Genomic DNA, 18786 nt, shown 5'->3' on the forward strand with positions numbered 1-18786 from the left:
GTGGATAAGAAAAGAGTTCCTTGGATATTTTGGTTTCCGTGGTAATCTAGAAAAGATATGAATTCTGAATCTCTTTAAAAAATCGAACTCAAATGTTTGGTTTTTTTTAATAATTTCTTTATTCAGTTGTTTTTTACATTTGTATTTTACAGTGTCTTGCAAAACTGAGTAGTATTTAGTTTTATTGTAAAAAACTCTCATTTTTACAACTTTTCATTAGACAAAGGTATTATGACTAAATTTTTTAAATTTACTCTTTCCCTATTGCTACTCCTGTTAGTTACAATACAGTATTATAGCGGTTACGTATTGCAATATGATCAGTACATGATTTAACATTTTTTCCATTCAATATTTCATCCCGAATCACATCTAATATTACACTTTCTAAACCATTTTCAGTGAGTATATTTTGATATTCTGTAATTACACTATTTTTACAATCCAATATGTTTATGTTAATGTCACCACAGTACAAGAAATTCGGTTCAGTCGAGGTCATTTGCTTGATGTATCTATGTTTCCAAATTTTGACACTTGATAATTGTATGTGTTTCAAATAGTGTTGAATCTTCCTTGGTGTGGATTTAATAACTGATAAAATAAGCGTGCAGAGTTAAAAGGTGTTTTTTTAATTTATTTTTAAAATTTTAATATCAAATGTAATTGTTTATATTACTATCACTTCTTATTTGTATGAATTTGCCTTCGCCTTCACTTCTAATTAATATTTTGCCATTTTGTACCCGTATGTATTTATATTTTGGTTTTAGTTTTTGCTTTGTAGTGTATATGAGCCCTTTTTTTCTTTAGTAATATTTTCGTTAATGTATGAGTATATTCTGCCGTTATTTCCATTTTTGTATGTGTCATTGTTCTCAGTAGAGTTTTCCTTTGTTTTATCCATTCGTCTCGAAATATTTAACGTGTGAATTTAATAATTACGTTTGCTGGTTTGGAGTCTGTTCTAAAAATTTCTTCTGTGAAATGGTACAAATGTGGAAATATGAGCAACTAAACTAATCGTTGCATTACGGCTTTACCAAACTGGATAGCGATGATGTTCTCCTGGTCGTACACTTACAGTACCTACAGCCAGGAGAATTCTCCGGATATGAGATGAAGTTCACATAAAGAAGGTTAAATGAATCACTGTAAAACATACATAAGTTTATTGATATGAATATATTTTAAAATATCTTACCAATATCTAACTGATTATGCCGCCATTTCGAAGGAATAAAATTTCGATCCGATGAAAAAAGTGGTAGGGTATTCAATTTAAATACCAGGTAAGCATTTGTGATTTATTTAAGGATCTGTTTGCAGCGCTCGCGGATTGTTGTTCGTCTCCCGGAAGGGTACCTTCACCCCCAAATAATACAACGGAAATTGAAAAGCTCCCAGGAAGGTCCCGCAGGATACTGGATACAACGAGTAAATAGCGAAATGATTTTTTCTAAATCGAAATGAAAAACAAAAAAAATAAAGGTTACCTATATTATAAACACGTTGATTTATGGAATATAAAATACTTAATTCATAAAACAATTAATAATGTAGTCTCGATTTAGAAAAATATATCTAATGATATTGTGTTCGAAATTTTAATATATTATGTCACTGGCTTAACGCGTCACATGGTTGCTGCACGGTCTCGTTTCAGCAGCATTGGATACACGAGATGAAGCGCGCACCACGTGACACGTTAGGTTGTAACCAGTGGCGTAATGTGATGTGATAGCAAAACGATACGTACATTTTTTACTTGAAAAAACCCAGGAATCGCTGGTTAAAAGTTTATTGGGTACCCCTAGTACCTACGACCTAATACCATTAAAAAAATATTTTTCTTCAACCATGAATATGACTCAAATCGAAAATAAAAATGACTCCATGGGCGAATTCGTAAATCTCAATCAATGTTAGTGTGCTCATAAAGTATATTAACATTTCTTCAGACAATAAGATTATAAGCGAAAAGTTTAAAGCAGTAGAAGAACATAAATAAAACACACATAAAAAACTGAAGTGAAAACTAGCAGTGACGAATTTCATTTTTCGGGTGAAGCGATCTCTGAGAAAGGGTTAGTCGAGTGCTGAAGAAGCAGCCTATTTTACGAGTGGGGTGAAATTTCAACAAGTCACTACAGATTGCGCGAGTGATATCTGGAGTCAACAGGGGCTTGCTAGGTACTTCTCTAGGAATAGACAACCATTTCACAAAAAAACTGAATTCCTACTCGGTACCTACTCAAACAACTCACACTCATAACAAGAATGTTATACACTAATAAAAATTATATATAGAGAGAAATTTACATACCTACCACTTAAAATATGCGTTCGAAAAGAGATCGGAACATGAGATCTTTTCACATAATCAAACAAATAAAATAGAATTCCAAGGGAAAATTTATCTCTCTAAAATATCAAGCATTCTTTCTAAAATTTGGTTGTAAAAACAAGATAAGTAATATTAGATAAGTCCGGACACTCGTAGTATAAGTGGGATTGGTGAATTTACGTCAAAGAGAACCCAATTTTTTTTCGGTTACAAAAATGATTAAAAAAACTTTTGCAACCAGATCTACGTTTCAACGCATTTTAAAAGACATTAAATAGCATAAATTAACCTCCAGGGATCGATTATTTTCAAATTTATCCCAAGAGATGCCAACTACGGACTAGATTTACTCAAAACGAAACCTCAAATCAGAAAACTTATACTACAAAATCGACGCCAATGTGACGTACTCGTAGATTCACAGGTTTTCCCCCTGTAATTTCCGGACACCGTGTATATGTACATAAATTGGAATCGATTTTTTTGCACATTACGGGCTTAAATTCAAATGAGTAGAGAATCGAGCATTTCTCTATGGAGATAGATGTCAGGAAATATTAAATCATTTATCAATTTCCGGTATCCTTTCAATCACAGTCCTTACCAAACATGAAATCACAAGCACCATCCTACAAATCGCCCAACAATCAATCCACACTAACATCAAGCTACTTTTCAATCAAGACATCCACAGCCACAATACTCGGAATAAAAATAAAATCCTTAACCGTACCTACTAACTCCCACCTATGTATTGTAGGTTCCTCCCGTCCTACAATGAGTTTTGTAACTCATGCGGATTGCTCTAGCAAGAAATAATAAATATATATACATATACGAGTATATACATCTTTTCAAGGGTTTCGCAAGAAAACTGACTTACCTCGTTGAATGTAGTCCCTTGGAGCTAATCTGAAGTCAAGAGGCTTGCGGAAAATGATCGCCCGAATAATGCGTCATTTGGTAGAGTTTAAATGCTTTACAGTGTTTGCTCAAAAATTTACAAAACAACTCTAATTGAGGGAAGAACCTAAGCCTTCCTGCGATGTATAATCGATAACAGCGTTAATAAAAACGCATTTTAGAGCCAGAAAAGGTTGTGTTGCTCTGCTCTAGGCATACAAAACATTAAGACGCGAGACGTGACGCACATAAACATATCCACACATTTGGGGTTCCGAAATCACGACATAAGTTTAGGGATGTTCCAGGGAGAGATTATTGCAGTATTATGCGAATAGGCTTTGATTTTCGATTCTTGATCAGTTTTAAGTTTACACGTAATGATTTCAATATTGTTCGTCGAAAGGAGTTATTGATATAAAATGAAGCGATGGAGGTACAAAATGGAGTGTGACATAAATACGTACTACGAGAGATAAATTAGTTTATTTATTAAGACATACACAGTACAATAAGATACAGTTAAGTAAAAAAATACAGTTAAAGCAAAAAAAGTTTGGGAATCACTACGTAACAAAGAAACTGAAGTCACGACACCTCACTCTATTACCAAACAAAGTGGCGCTAAAAACTACTTTTTTTCGTTTGCATGTTTTATTGACATCTTTATCATTCTTGGGGTAAAATAAACACGGAAACAAAGTTCCTATAAAATATCTTAATCTGCGATCATTAAAAAGTATAAATTTCGAATCGTTTCCACATTAAAACACACGCGAGCGTTACAATCGTTATCTTAACGCCACAATCCACGCTTTATTCGTTAGCGAACAAAAGCCCCGCCATTTCAGTTTTAGCGCGAGGCTTTTGATTGTGGATTTTAACGCGTCGGCGATGGGCGATGTTCACGTAACGGCGGCGAGAAGCGATGGCGAGTAACGACGTCACGGCGAGTCGAAGCGTCGATAACGGGCGTTAGCGACGCTTGATATTATATCGTACGCTATGATGCCCGCTGATTTTGCGAGAGATGATCAGATAGCGATGACATATTCTGTTATATTTCTCCGGTTTGTAGATGAGCAGACCATTAGCGTTCTCTCCTAGGCGATGTGAATTCAATTTTGTGCAAATTAAGTTTTACATCAAAACACAAAGTACAAATCCAACTACAAAATTAATCCAGGGAAATTAAGCGTTAAATACGGTACACTGTAATAAAGTGTCAGATATATAAGATTGATATAACAATTTTAATCCTTCCAGGAATAATGACGTTTTATCATTTTATCAAGGAAGAACACAAAATTTGTGTTTGTTTCTCCCTTTCACCACACAAATCATATTAAATAACGGTTCCATGATAACTCAACACAGTGACAATTCAACACACCTTTAAAAAGTGATATAAAGTCATTAGAAACGATGAAAAAAAAATTTAAACCTAACCTAACCTAACTTAACCTACATAACCCAGTTAATAAATGTTTTGTTTCATCACTTTCCATGACTTTTTAAAGATGTGATGAATTATCATTTTGATGATTTACCCGGTCACCTAAATAACAGATATGAACCAATAAAAAAGTATGAGTTGACTGAGCTTAACGAAGTCTTGTTTTAACTCGATCGCCTTGAATTTCGTACGTCTGTAAACCTGTGTGTATGGGTTCCTTGTCCAGTCAATCGGAAAAGTTAACATTAAGCGATTACTTCTATCTAGTTTAGACTTCCCGTGTTCCACAATTTTACTGTTAAAAAACTACATTACATGGACTTTAATTCGTCTCGGTATCTTATTATGGTGCAGAGATATAAGTATTTCTCGGGCGTCCCTGACTTTTTCTACCATATCTAAACACTCCTGGCACTAATAAAAACAAACTTTGAAATTTTCAGCGATATCGATGGACTACTTTTCGAGTTTTGCGAGCACAAACATACGCATTCTGATTTTTTATACATTTTAAGATTAGAAACCAGTCAGAATTTAATTCAACCATTTGAAATGCATTTTATAATATAAGACGTTGACCTGCCACAGACCGCCATTTATGTAGGGAAGTTAAAATTTGTAGTTGTATGTATTTATTGATGAAAAAACGAAAAAACTTTCAAAATTTTTTTTAGGTCCAAAACTATCCTACATTTCAAACTGGAACGAACCATACACATTCTTCATTGAATTCGGTTAGACGGTTTCGGAGATTAGCGTGTAGGAAGACAGTGACACATAATTTTTTTATATATAAGGAAGAGTTTTCCGGTGTGGATCTGACAGTTTTTTTTTTTAAATCTACAGTTTTATTCCAAGATTGCTTAAAGTTTTAATACTTGACCTCAAAACAGGTTGAAGGTCACTGTCTACACGAGATTTCGATAAACTACCCCAACCCACCTTTCCCACCACTTAAAACCGAATTTCGATATCTTTTGATTAAATTTTGCACACTTGACGATCAAAATAAGAGGAAAATTACTTTCTACATTTGATTTCAAAAATCTCTGGGTAAATTCCGATAAACGTCGGGGATTTCAGCAAGTTTATATAAAATAAAGTGTGGTTGAAACTGAATATGTCTCAATTTACATCACCTACAAAGATATTTCAAGGGCTCAATTCAGCGTGGTGTGAACTTTACATAGAGCTTACGTTACGAGCTGACTTTGTCGCTTCAGCCGTCAGCCGGGACATCCCCGACAAATCAACAGATCGAGTGGAAGACGAGAAGAGCCTGTACCGTACCGTGGTACGAGCCGGGGGAGGAGGGTGCTGTAGCAGGTACCAGGGAGACAGGAGGAAGAAGCGGTGTGGTTGGTGGGATCTCGAACATATTGTGCCAGCTCTCGGAGGTGGCAATTCACCGGCGTTACTCTATAATAGTGCTCCACAACCTTTTCTCACCCACGGCACACCAAAGTTCTTCCCAGAATTCCGCGGCACAACAAAAGTCAAAACTATTTTTATAATTGTATGTACAAATTAAACTTTTATGAAATTGATAAATATACGTTAGTACCAGTACTTAACAAGAACTATGATGCCCAGTCTTAACATTTTATTAAGAATATTGTGCGATTTCGCAAAAATCATCTCTCCAAGGTAAATAAAAACTTAGGGGGTCCGGGCAATAGATACACAACCGAATAAAATAACAAATTACTGCTTTAAAAAAAATAATATTTATATAGCACACTTTTGTACCATTTCACTTCAAATGAGATACGATAATGATCGCATATTTATTAATTTTTAGTACTATTTTAGGAATTTTGTCAGAAATAGATAGATGGCAGTAAATGCTATGATAATGTATAAATATTATTGAAACGAAATTTGAAAGAACACTTACCAATAGTAATAGCTGCGGGTTGATTCAATAACTTTCGTCGGTTATTACGAAAACTTCGTTCGGCAACCTCGCAGCTTTCTGTAAAAAAAAACAGATAACTTAAGTTTCAATAAAATTGGTAAGTGATTTAGGAAACGAAGGTAGGCAGAGTATGGGAGCTTACAGCACTCTGTCTTGGTATAAAACACATCATTCATATTGTGCATACTCTTCTGTTATTCCGTATCTTGAATTGACTCGACCAAAGTAAAAGCTGGATGGTTTGAATCACTCCTCATAAACATACAAAACCTACCACAGCTTCAAGTCACTCTTTAAAAAAATTTCATATCCTCAAACGAAAACATCCATGTTTCATTTGTGTTACTATTTTTTAATTAAAAATAAGGGTTATTATCAAAATTCCGTTGCTGACTTTATGTATTTATTTATTGTTATTGTGTTAAATTTATATAACTCCATTTAATCATTAAGTAAATGATTATTATTGCTATTTATGTTGTAGACAGATAGATAATTAATTGACAACAAGCAATGGAGCGATACACACCCGAAGAACGCGGAATTATTGTTACTGCTTATTTGACCAATTTCCGCTCTATTATTTGTTTTAACGCAGTGGAGCAAAAGTAATGTCATATTGTGAATTGACTGGCATTTTGTTTAGAAATTAAAAAAAAAATTGAGCCCGGTTTTCGCGGTTCTGTAAGTATTTTAGTTTATATTGAGGGTATTTTTACGGCTGTTTCAGACTCGTTTACATGATTTTATTTAACCCTAACATAGTTTTTAGTGTAACACTAATAAAAATCAAACATAATTATGAATTCATGTATCCTTGGTATCATAACAATTAAGATAAACCAGTTACCATTAAAAACAGGGAAACCAAAAATTTTAACAGTAGGAGCCTCACACATTGATTTTTCTTAGAAAAGCAGTTATTACCGGATATAAATAAATACAAATATGGTAGGGGTAAATAAAATAATATAACTGAGCTGTCTTGATGTGGCATAACCATAGTTAGATAATGGCCTTGAATATTTTTACAGTAATAAAAACTAAAATATTGACATTTTTAAATTTAATTCATTATAATTTTAAAGAAACTGTCTAAAACTTTACTTTGTTGCAGCTGCTTCGTTTCCTTTGTAATTTTTCTGAAAGCGACTACTGCACTCTATCAAGTTTTTTAATAATTCTCAAAGTGAAATATTGCATTATTAATATCAATTAAGAAAATCGTAATACGGAGCAATGGGAATGGGTACGAAATGGCATCCGCGAGAAATTTCATTATTTCCATTCCGAGCATAAATTTTCGTAGCAGAGTCGTAAAACTGTAACAGCTACAGGACTTCCCTCTTAGAAAAACTCATTTACAGAAAATTTGCATTTAATGTCATTCCCCAGCAGTGTTTTGACAGCCGCGAGTCTGTCCGACGTCAAATCAAGTCTCTGTTCGGTAGGGATTTTAGTGCCTCACTTTTACACTGCCAACTCAACCAGCAAAACCAACATCAACATAAAGAATGTGTCACTTTTGACGATTGAAGTCTTTAAACTGGTGCATGACACACGAGAACGAGAATACAAAGTTTAGTTGAGAAATCTTTTAATATTTTATTTCATCAAAGCTGTCCTTTGATCTACACATATTTATAGACAATCGAGTTCGCATGTTAATTAAATTATATATAAACACAAATAACTTTGTTTACATCAACCTCTACATGTTTCATGAACAATGTTCACCTCATCAGGAGCAAGTATATACTAAAGTCAAAAATTCCCCACTGTTCAATTGTAATCTATATTAAATTTTTGACTTATATTAAATATAATAAATATTGACATCACAAAGTGAAGGTCTTTCAGAAGAAATTTTCTTCGAAAAATTAATTAAATTGCTTTGCGTAATTTCTTTTCATATTTTTATTAGTAAGGTATAGGAAAGAAATACGCGCATTTTCTTTTACAGCAAAAATATTTATTATTTATATCCTAGAATCAAACAAAGAACATCAGTTATAGTGATGAGAAAATTTACAGACATTAAATACAAGGTGGGGCAAAAGTAATGTCACAATGTGAATGTGAAATAATTTTTGCAAATGGCGTTAAATGTCATTGTGCTTTGAAATTTATTTTGTAGACAGGTAGAGAATAAGTTGGGAACCAGCAATGGAGCGATACACACCTGAAGAACGCGAAATTATTGTTACAGTTTATTTGACCAATTTCGGGTGTGTTATTTTAATGCAGGTGGGGCACGAATAATGTATATTTAATAATTATCAGGTGACGTGGGCAGTGTGTGATCTGTGAAGGGATGTTTATGCGCATTTATCATTTAACATCATTGAAAAAAACACTTATAAGCTATGATGTCCCGTGCCAAGTTAGTAATTGGTTAGGTTTTGGTCACTTTTAACATATGAAGTATTTTCGTTAATTTAGATTATGTCAACGTGATATGTTTGAAATAAAAAACTTAAATATATGCGTGTCATTTATCAGAAAATGCCCCCAACATTATTTAAATAAGTGAAATTTAGTTTGGTATATTTTTTATTTGGTGTCGCTTCCTCCAATAAATTGGTTTGCGAAAAAGTAAAAGTATAATGATCACAAGCAAGTGAGAAACGAAACAACAACTTTAAGCGATACATTTTTCATTGTTGGTGGAGTAAAAAAACACTATTTTACGTTACTGAGACAGGATAGGTACAAAATGGTGAAAAGGTAAAATAGTGCTCATTTAGTAAAATTTTATATTTAAATGGGACCAAGGGACGTCCCTCAGGGTGGCTATTAGCACCGGATAAGGGTGGTCCCACGGTGCCGCCAGAAAGGACCACAACCCGGTACCGGGTGGTTTAATGTAGGGACACTGTTTACACCTTTTAGAGATGCTGGCGACCATCAATCGCTGCTGATAAACGCACCCTACGAGGTTTTTAATGACTTACAGCAATCTGGCCAACCCCAGCCTTAACTAGTAAGTAAGTTTATAATAATAATAATAAATGTTTTATTATCTTCCTTTTTTGTAACAAATAGCGATAGTGATATATATATATAGATGATTTATGTAGGATTTCATTTATGTACAAATAAAATATAGTGTTGTGAATAATATGAATTAATTTTAAATATATTAAACAATGTTTTTTCTGAAATAATAATAAATATATTGCAAGGTGTTTGTTTGTTCAGTTCAGTGGTTTCAGTTTCTGTCTGTATTTGGTGTCAGTATATTATCTATTTCTGATCTCCCTATATTTTTTTACACCTATTATTTGAAATTTAAATGTTATAATACTGTTGTCAGTTGTGAACGAGAGTGGGGTTTTGTTGTAGAGTTTTATTACCATTTTATTGAAAGCTTGTTTGTATTTGTGGTAGTTTCATCTTCGGATCTACCGGATCTGCCCTGATGATGGACACTGCAACGCTGTCCGAAACGTCGGCTAAAGAAGGAGTTAGCGCAACACGGCATAACACCCCAAAAACAAACAACCAAAATTGTGGTAGTTTGTTGGATATGTTTCTGACCCTGAGATCTAGTGTTTCTAATATTTTTTGTATTTATGAATAAGGATTATTGTTTTAGAATAGAGTTGTTTAATATACATTATGATGCGTTTGTTGAAAATTTCGTCAGTGCTAGTTCTTAAAGGGACTTTCTGAAGAATTTTTAGCAGTGATTTTAGGATATTGTCGTTTAAACTGCTCTATCAAACATTTTAACGAAGTTAAAGCTACATACTTTCTACAGATAAAGGTATAGTTCATTATAAGTTGCCCATTCAGCGTACAAGCAACAACGCCGTGAAATAGATTGGTTTCCAACACTGTGAACTCGTTAGAGTCTAGATTCCATTGCATTCGTGCATTGTCTTTTAAGACAATACTGCTTTCAGGTAAAGGAAACCTTTAGATGGTTTCGTTATTATTACGTCTTTAAATGGAAATACTCATACCTAACTATCGCTGTATATGTTTTTAGTAAAACAATTGAATTCTTGACAAATCAGTTCCAATTGAAAAAAAACACTTAAATTTAAAGCCTATTTGGGTTCATTAAACCAGATTTCACTCAGGACTAACTAACGCACAGAACAAACAAACGAAATTAGTATGTTTGATGACCAACGTAGACCCGTGAAAAATAACGGTCTGAATACCTGACAAATCAGTTTCAATTTTGAAAATGACACATAAATTAATTTTTTCCGTACAAATATTTTATGGAAGGTAGGTACTTTATCGCTTGTCTGATTTCTTCTCATAATCATTTACAATTTTAAAAATGACAATTAAATTCGCAGAAAATTTGAATTCTCTGATCCAGAGTTAGGCAGGAATCACAGACAACAGAAATTAGTATTTTTGATGATCCCTTTTGAAATAGTTAATTTGTAGGAAATGTAAAATTATAATTTGTTTTTAATTATTAGAGAAAGACAGAGCGCGTGCTAAATGGTCTAAAATCAAAAGGTTCTAAGTCAGTGTTGTAACATTTGTTTCCATTCAAATTTGTATGGAAGGCACAAGTTTTCTTCTATATTCTATGGTTTACCCATATCATTATCAACCGTCCACAGGCATTTTCTTATATGTAACATAGCTAATGATTTCACAACAATGTTTTCAAATCATAAGATTGACGCATTGAACTACGATACTATATCACAGGGACTTCAATAAATCCTAGTGCTATTATAAAAAAAAACTACAAATGCAGATTTTCAAATAGAGACAAGGTTAAAATCTAATTAGTTTAACTGCTTAAAAATTAAGGGTAATTTATATAATTGGCAAGTACTGAGCGCGATCGAAACTGGAGCAAATCGATTCGGGGTGGTTTTATTGGGGTAGGAAAATATGGTAAGTTGAGAGAAGGGAGCAGGGAGCAGGGAGGTGGGGAAGCGAGGGGATGAATGGGTACCCATTTATCCCGTTTCTTATCTTCCGGAGACGGGAGCCGATGGGTAATTTGTCACGGGGGCGACCCAGATATTAAGCCCGAACCAAAATATGGGATGCAATGTTTTAAAGTAATCTCCCCGGAAAGATCTCGGAATCAGACTAGACTAGGCGACGTAACGGGGAATTATGTCAATGAACCAAATCGATCTAAATTACTACGGCGTAATTTGGTGCCATTAATCATTGATCATTGTCTCTGGCAAACGTTGAAAGGTTTACGTTCGTATTTAAAGTTTAAAGGGTAGGTAAGTCTAACGACATCAGTGTAGAGTATTGTATTCCGTATCAGTGCATAATAATACTAAGTATTTCTTGATTTTGTGGTCCTTGTGTTTTGCATGTGAAGAGTCTCAACTGCTCCCAATCGTCTAGAGCAAGTGAGACTATGGAATCCCTAGTTGAAGTATGTTGTGAGGCTGAATGCATTGTGGAGTGGAAGAAGATGGAGAGGAGGAAGGTGGGAAAGTACCTGGTCACCATACACGACGAAAGGAATTTCGAGTAACGTTTCAACTCTGAAACGGCGATACTTGGAGTAGGAATCTTCCACTCTGGGACGTGCCTCGCATATACAATATTTTTGTTTTAATGAATCAATTGTTCTGACGGCCTCCGTGGTCGAGGGGTAAGGCTCTCGACTAGCAAGCGGGAGGTAATGGGTTCAAATTCCGGCGTGTGCACATAAAATGTATTTGATTACTTTGTGTTATTTCACAAATTTCTCATTTAAAAAAAAAATATATAATTGCGGCACGTTCCAGGGGGGGAGATACTCTCAGTATCAGTATCGCAGTATCGCCCTGGTGTAAGACCACCATTCAGAATTGAAAAGTTTGTTGAAATGGCTTTGGCCATGTTTGGTGACCAGGTCTGAATAGTCAGATACTTCTTCATCTTCCTCTTTTACATCTCCTTCCCCTCCCCACAACCTTCAGCCTCACAAAATACCCCTATTGGGGATTTCATAGTCACACTGGCTCAAGACGGTCGGGAGCATTTGGGTTCACATAAAAAAAAATGAAACAACACAAATTGATTGAATAAAATTTAGTTGCTCACGCTAAAATCAGAACCCGCGACTTACGGATTACTAGTTGAGAGCCTTACCCCTTTACCACGGAGACCGTCAAGTTAAAGTTTTCTGAAGGCATGTTCATTATCTAGACATAATTGTGAATTCGACTGATGAGAAAAAAACACGAGAGAGTAAATTTAAAAACCAGCAATTCAAAAAATTAATATGGCAAATTGCAGTTGATAGTAAAACATCCCCTTAAGCAGCTTACTTGATTATTAATGTACAAGTGTATATTTTAGTGAATTACCGTGACAATTGAATGTGCAAATATGTGCAATATTAGTACTCAGTGCCAGGAGATTAAGATGCAGGGGGGATGGTTTGCCCCGAGTGTTAGTACGCCGAGGCGTTGGGAGGCTTTACGGGCTCCTTTACACGTGGAATTGTTGGGCGGCGAGTGAAGCAGGGGTGAGGAAAGGCGGACGCTTGCACCTGGGGAAACTGGGAATATCTTAATACTGAACTTATCTAGTTAAGCATGTACGAATCTAACTTAACGATTGTTGCTGAAGGTGTTGCTGTAACACGAAGTTTACACGTAGATCTTAAGATCCATGGACTGAATTTCAGAATAAGAGAAAATCTATTTTATGCGCGATAATAATAGGTATCTGCATAATCTATTTATTTACTTATCAACGCCCTTATATTATAGAGTATTAAAATGAACATGATAATAATATAAATAATTATATCATTGAAGAAAAACAAGATAATAGTAATAAATCTAAACGAAACATGAAACAGAACAAGATAAAGAAAATAACGGTCTCAACTGGGAATCGAACCCAGAATCTCGAAACTTTATCCACTCGACCATTGAGACCTAATTATTATACGCCATATCTGTTGATCTCATATTTTAAATTTAGAATCAATGATATTATCCTGCAACTAAATTATTGTCTATTTTTGGTAGCTATCTTTTTGAATGATCACAATGTTTTAAAGATTTTTTTGTAATTCGCATAGTGTCTCGGATAAATAAACGGATTGACTTTTTATTATTTTATAGTGATATATTGAAAGGAATAACATTCAAAAGTTAGAGACAAGTTGTTCCAATTTGAAATGATTATATTTAAATTTAACGAATACACTCTCAAACTTCGACTATGAACTATTGCTTTTACCCATACCTACATACTTGAGTAGAATAAAATATTAAGGTTATCGCACACATATCACCCCAGTAGCAGATCAGTATTGCCTCAGCACGTGCCGTTAAGAATTTTTTGTGAGAAACTTATAACTCATATTGCAACGCACATCAATCAGCTTCGTAACGGCATCGCCTCCCTCGGGACAAGCTAGTGAAATGAGGCGAGGCGGTGCCGATCCGATGTCGAGCTGATATGTGTGCGATAACTTTAATTAAATAAGAAGAAAAAAATAAAGTAGCTACGTACATATGATGTAAAAAACGGTTTAAAAATGGCTTTGAACGCTAAAATAACAAGCACAATAAAACTAGTAGAACTTAATGTAATTAATTTTAAAAAATTTATAAAAATCATTATACAATGGAGATCTACAAACTGAACGCAAAAACTACAAATAGATAAGAGAGGGTAAAAATCCCTTAATCCCAAGTTTATTAAATGCAAACAACTCTCAGAGAAACAGACTTAAAATTAAATTATCTAGATTTTTTTCTTCTTCTATAACCGTAAAAGAGGTGGAATTGCCTTCTGGATTTAACAGTCAATATTAAATATAAATATGCGTATTGAAATTATCATAAAATTTAAATCTGATGAATGTATCGAAATAATAACTTTTTACACATAAAATCAAGAACCATGAAATCAAAATTCCCATCAAAGGAACTGTACAACAAAAACAAATTAATGTAAAACTTTCATAATTTACAACTCTCTCTGCGGAAAATAAAGTCCAATGAATTTTCACCTGACAAAAACCCGTAAATAATTAGCACAGTGCGCTAGGAAAACCACAAACTTTTCCCGTGCACGGGAGTGCATTCTTGTTCAACTAATTGTAAATTAGGTTCGACTCCCACTGTGCGACTTGCGAGGGTAATTGTAAAACAGAGAACACAACCAGGACACCGCACTAACACTACCTGATGCATCCGTTTGAATTGGAAAATCCACACTTACAATAAGCCTAATGGGCAATTTACACCACGCTTTTTTTCCACAAGTTTCCACATGGGTTGTCGTTTCATAAAGATTCGGGTTGGAGATTTTGTTTTAAGGATATTACGGTACCAATTTTAGTACAGTTTAAGATGGTGGACATTATTTAACATGACTTCTGTCATTTTTTTACGTAACTATGTTATATGGAAATGTATCATGTTTATTTTTGTTAATATTGATTAAAGAAAATATGAAATGTGTTTATTACGAACATTCAATGTGAACTTCACGTGATTTTTTAATGAATCTTTGACGGCAAAGGCAAATGACAGACGCCTCCACGCTTTACCTTAAAACGATTTAGTACCGTCCCAAAATAATATTTCTTTTCCGATGGAATAAATCGTAAGTGTGAAAAAAAATATTTTGTAAAGCAAAGATTGTTAAGCGGGTTGCAGACCAAGAGCTAAGCTAAGTTAGTTTAGCTTAGCTCGCGTAGCTGAGGTGATTCTCCATACTTGTGTGCAGACCGCAAACTATGTAAGCTAAGCTATGTGAACTACCCGAAATATGCGAAGCTAAGTTAGTTGTGTATGCCGGCCGATGCTAACTGAGCTAAGCTGGCTCGCCCGCCTCACCCCTTGCTCTCCCCTTTGGCTCCTTTCGTTAGTGTTGTCCAGTGTTGTCAAGCATTGTCGAGTCTCTCGTGCGCATCGGTCGATTTTTCGTTGTCTTGAAATGGAGCATTTTATTGAAAGTGTTAAACAATTTCCAATCCTGTGGAATACGGAAGGAAAAGACTATCGTGACACAAATAAAAAGGATGTTATATGGAAGAGGATAGTGGAGGAAATAAATAACACCGAGATACCAGACAGTAAGTTAATTTATATAGAAAAAGCTTTTTAGCATTATATGTGACGCAGAGGAGACTTACGAAAAATACATGTCCAGGCAGCAATACCAAAACGAGTATACGTCATCATCCGCCAAATCAATACTACAAGATGATAGTGATACCTTTCATAATTTTAATTATCAATAACTTAGCTTTTTATTTTTTATTATTAAGTTAGAAAATACACATCTCTCATAAATAAACGTAACATATTGTTTTACTTACCTCAAACAAATTTAATGGCCAACCTTTCTTCAGGAGTTATAGCTTTTCGATAGTTGGTATCTTGTTTAATAATATCCCCGATAATCAATGATAACAACTCATAAAACTCTGCTCTAGAAACACGATAATACATCTGAAAGTGTTCATCAACCAATTCGTAAAATAAAGTTCCAAACTCTCCACTTGTTGGCCGACATTCGATGTGTTGACTTATATAAAGTCTGGAATTGTGTCTCTTCTTTAGGTAAGAATACGTCAATATTAACCTTCTTTTCCTATGTTCAATATAATCATCATCAGAACTTTCTCCGTCGATCATTTTAACTTCCCGTAGTGACACGTCCGTCGGGCTGAACTACTTGCACAACACTGACTTAGCTTTCGCTTAGTTGTTGATGTGCACGCGAACAAATTTCTAGTTTAGCTATAGCTGGCTTAGCTTAGCTGACTTAGCTTAGCTCCACCATAGCTTAGCTTTTGGTCTGCAACCGGCTTTAATATGAGTACAAATGTGGTTTGTAAAAAAATATTTGTGTAAAAGGCCCATTAGGATAGTAGGGAATCCTTTTTTTGGGAATCCAATACTGGGAGAGCTTCATTTTAAGCTCGCTAGTATGAAAATTTAAACTGCCTGTCTGCCTTTGCCTTTTTATAAATTATGCAATAATCACAGGGGTAAGTAAGTAGGTCTCTATGTTATATTAGTTAACAGAATGTTTCCGAGGTATTTTAAATATAACGGTGCATTAAGGGAAGTACTTGACTTATCAGTGATTACTGACATGATTTGGAGTAAAAAATGTAAATAAAATTTGGTCTCCGGTTTAACTTTTAATTTTTTTTTAGCAAAAAAGATAGAAAATCAGTAGGAATTGGATAGCTGGTGTCAATGTGGGGGCTTGGGCAGATACTCGAGTGTTTTTGAAAAATTTTCTTTTTAGGTTTTGAGAAAAAATATATTTAAAAAAGCCAAAACCATTTTACCATTTTAGAAACCAGATACAATTATTTTTCAAAAAAAAAAAAAATGTTAAAAAATGTTTGTAGTAAACATTAATATTTCTAAATAATAAAATTTTAATATCAAACATGAAAATAAACAATAAAACTTGCCGAAACGAACACAATTTTAACGGAAATTGATATTTAGAAAACTTACCTTTTGCGCAGGGAATTAGTAAGAAAGTTGTCACCTATATATTATATTCTATATTACATGTTCGGTGATTAAATGTGATTTAGATGTAAGTACTTAGCAGAAGTTTTAACATACTTAAAATAAGGTAATTATTAAAACTACAAAACTTTATGTAAATATTTGGGAAATAACTTGTCACTTGTGGAAACAGTTTTTATGATAAGATGTCTTTAAAATATTTTTCGAAGTTTCGTTATTTTTTCACAATATTCCGGAATAATAATTTTTTCCTCAATTTGAACAATATCCTGAAAAAAAATGTTAAATTAGCGTTGAGTATGTTGAGCTGGTATCGCTGGATTTTTTTGACGTGGTATTTGTCTGTGGCCTGACAGGGCAGAGGGCCATGGAGAAAGGAGGAATTTATAGCAGGTCGTATTTAGGTCGTCTGTCGTAAGTCACCCCTCCGCAGCGTGCGCCGGTCCGGTACTTGAATTTATTGCAGGCATGCAGCTGAAATATTCGCAGAGTTCGATCTGGAGAGCGGTCCCGTACGAAACTACTTTAATATCAAATTAAACTAAATGTAAAGGAAACGGTTAAATTGGACGGATTATTCGTAGGATTGAGGAAACAAATTACAAAGAATGCAGTAAAGATAACATAAACCTCGTTTTAACTGAAGATAACGGATTATAAAATGTAATATTTCTTCTACAATTCGTCATTAATAGTCATCTGAGAAGAGAAAAAGAAAGAAGACTGTTAAAGATAAATTTCCCTTAAACTAAAAGTAAAAAAATATGAATTAATTAGTAAAATTATATTTTTTTAAATTTTCTTTGAAAAGGACAAAGCACAAACTACATTAACTAACCATCTCACCGTCTCGCCGAAGGGGTGGGCAGAGAGGACGGACCACCAAACAACTCGGTCTTGGAACACACTCCTTGCCTCATTCACATTAATACATTGTCTCATACAAACTCTTCTATTATTCTGATTCTCGACGTGGCCCGACTCAAGTATTTTATTCACTTGGTCGTGCCATGTCTTCCTCGGGCGTCCCCGACTTCTGTTACCATTCACATTTGGATCATATATTTTCCTTTCACTACTTTCTTTGCTCAATCGCTCTACATGCCTAAACCACCTAAGCGTCCCTTTCTTGATATTACTCATTATGCTTACATCAGCCTTGCACTATCTGCGGATCTCCACATTTCTCACACGATCATATTAATAATATGAGGATGATTTTTTAATCACCTTTATTGTGCAAAATCACCTCAAGGGCGTACATGGTTTTACCACACATACGCCTCAGGGATCTCATTTCTACAGCATACACAGTCTACTTTCATCCTCGGAAAACCCTTTAAATATTTGATTATTTTTAATTAAAAAGAAAGACAAGCATTCCCGAGTTATATATAAAATATTGTCAGATTATCCGAATAATCTGACAATATTTTAAAAGCTCCTACTATCACCACAGTAAGCGGAATTTTTTTTTTTTTATGTGACACCTCACAATAGTGTCCCTGCCTGTGCAGTGTACAGACAGGGGAACTATGTCACCACCCGGTTGGGCGGCGTTGTGAGGCGGAATAGGGTAGGGGCTGTAGGAAGGGATTTGTTAATGCGGGCCTTGAAGAGGCTCGGATTATAGGAGGGAGGAAAAACAGATGCCGGTAGCTCGTTCCACATACGAGCCGACTTACACAAAAACGAGTCGTAA

At 34.5% G+C, this 18786-nt stretch overlaps 1 protein-coding gene across 6 annotated transcripts in view; it reads right to left on the reverse strand.

Moving 5' to 3' along the window:
* The window catches only part of tutl (immunoglobulin superfamily member turtle), a 407712-nt gene that overhangs the window by 156479 nt on the left and 232447 nt on the right, over positions 1–18786 (reverse strand). For all 6 annotated transcript variants that reach the window (XM_089635590.1, XM_089635586.1, XM_089635588.1 and 3 more), the window contains exon 4: positions 6604–6681. The gene's annotated coding sequence lies outside the window, so the exon portion shown is untranslated. The remainder of the gene's footprint in view (positions 1–6603; positions 6682–18786) is intronic.

This window comes from Hesperophylax consimilis, chromosome 9 (assembly GCF_061612785.1).
Source record: "Hesperophylax consimilis isolate HC1 chromosome 9, BYU_Hcon_1.0, whole genome shotgun sequence".
In the NCBI taxonomy this organism is placed as follows: Eukaryota; Metazoa; Arthropoda; class Insecta; order Trichoptera; family Limnephilidae; genus Hesperophylax; species Hesperophylax consimilis.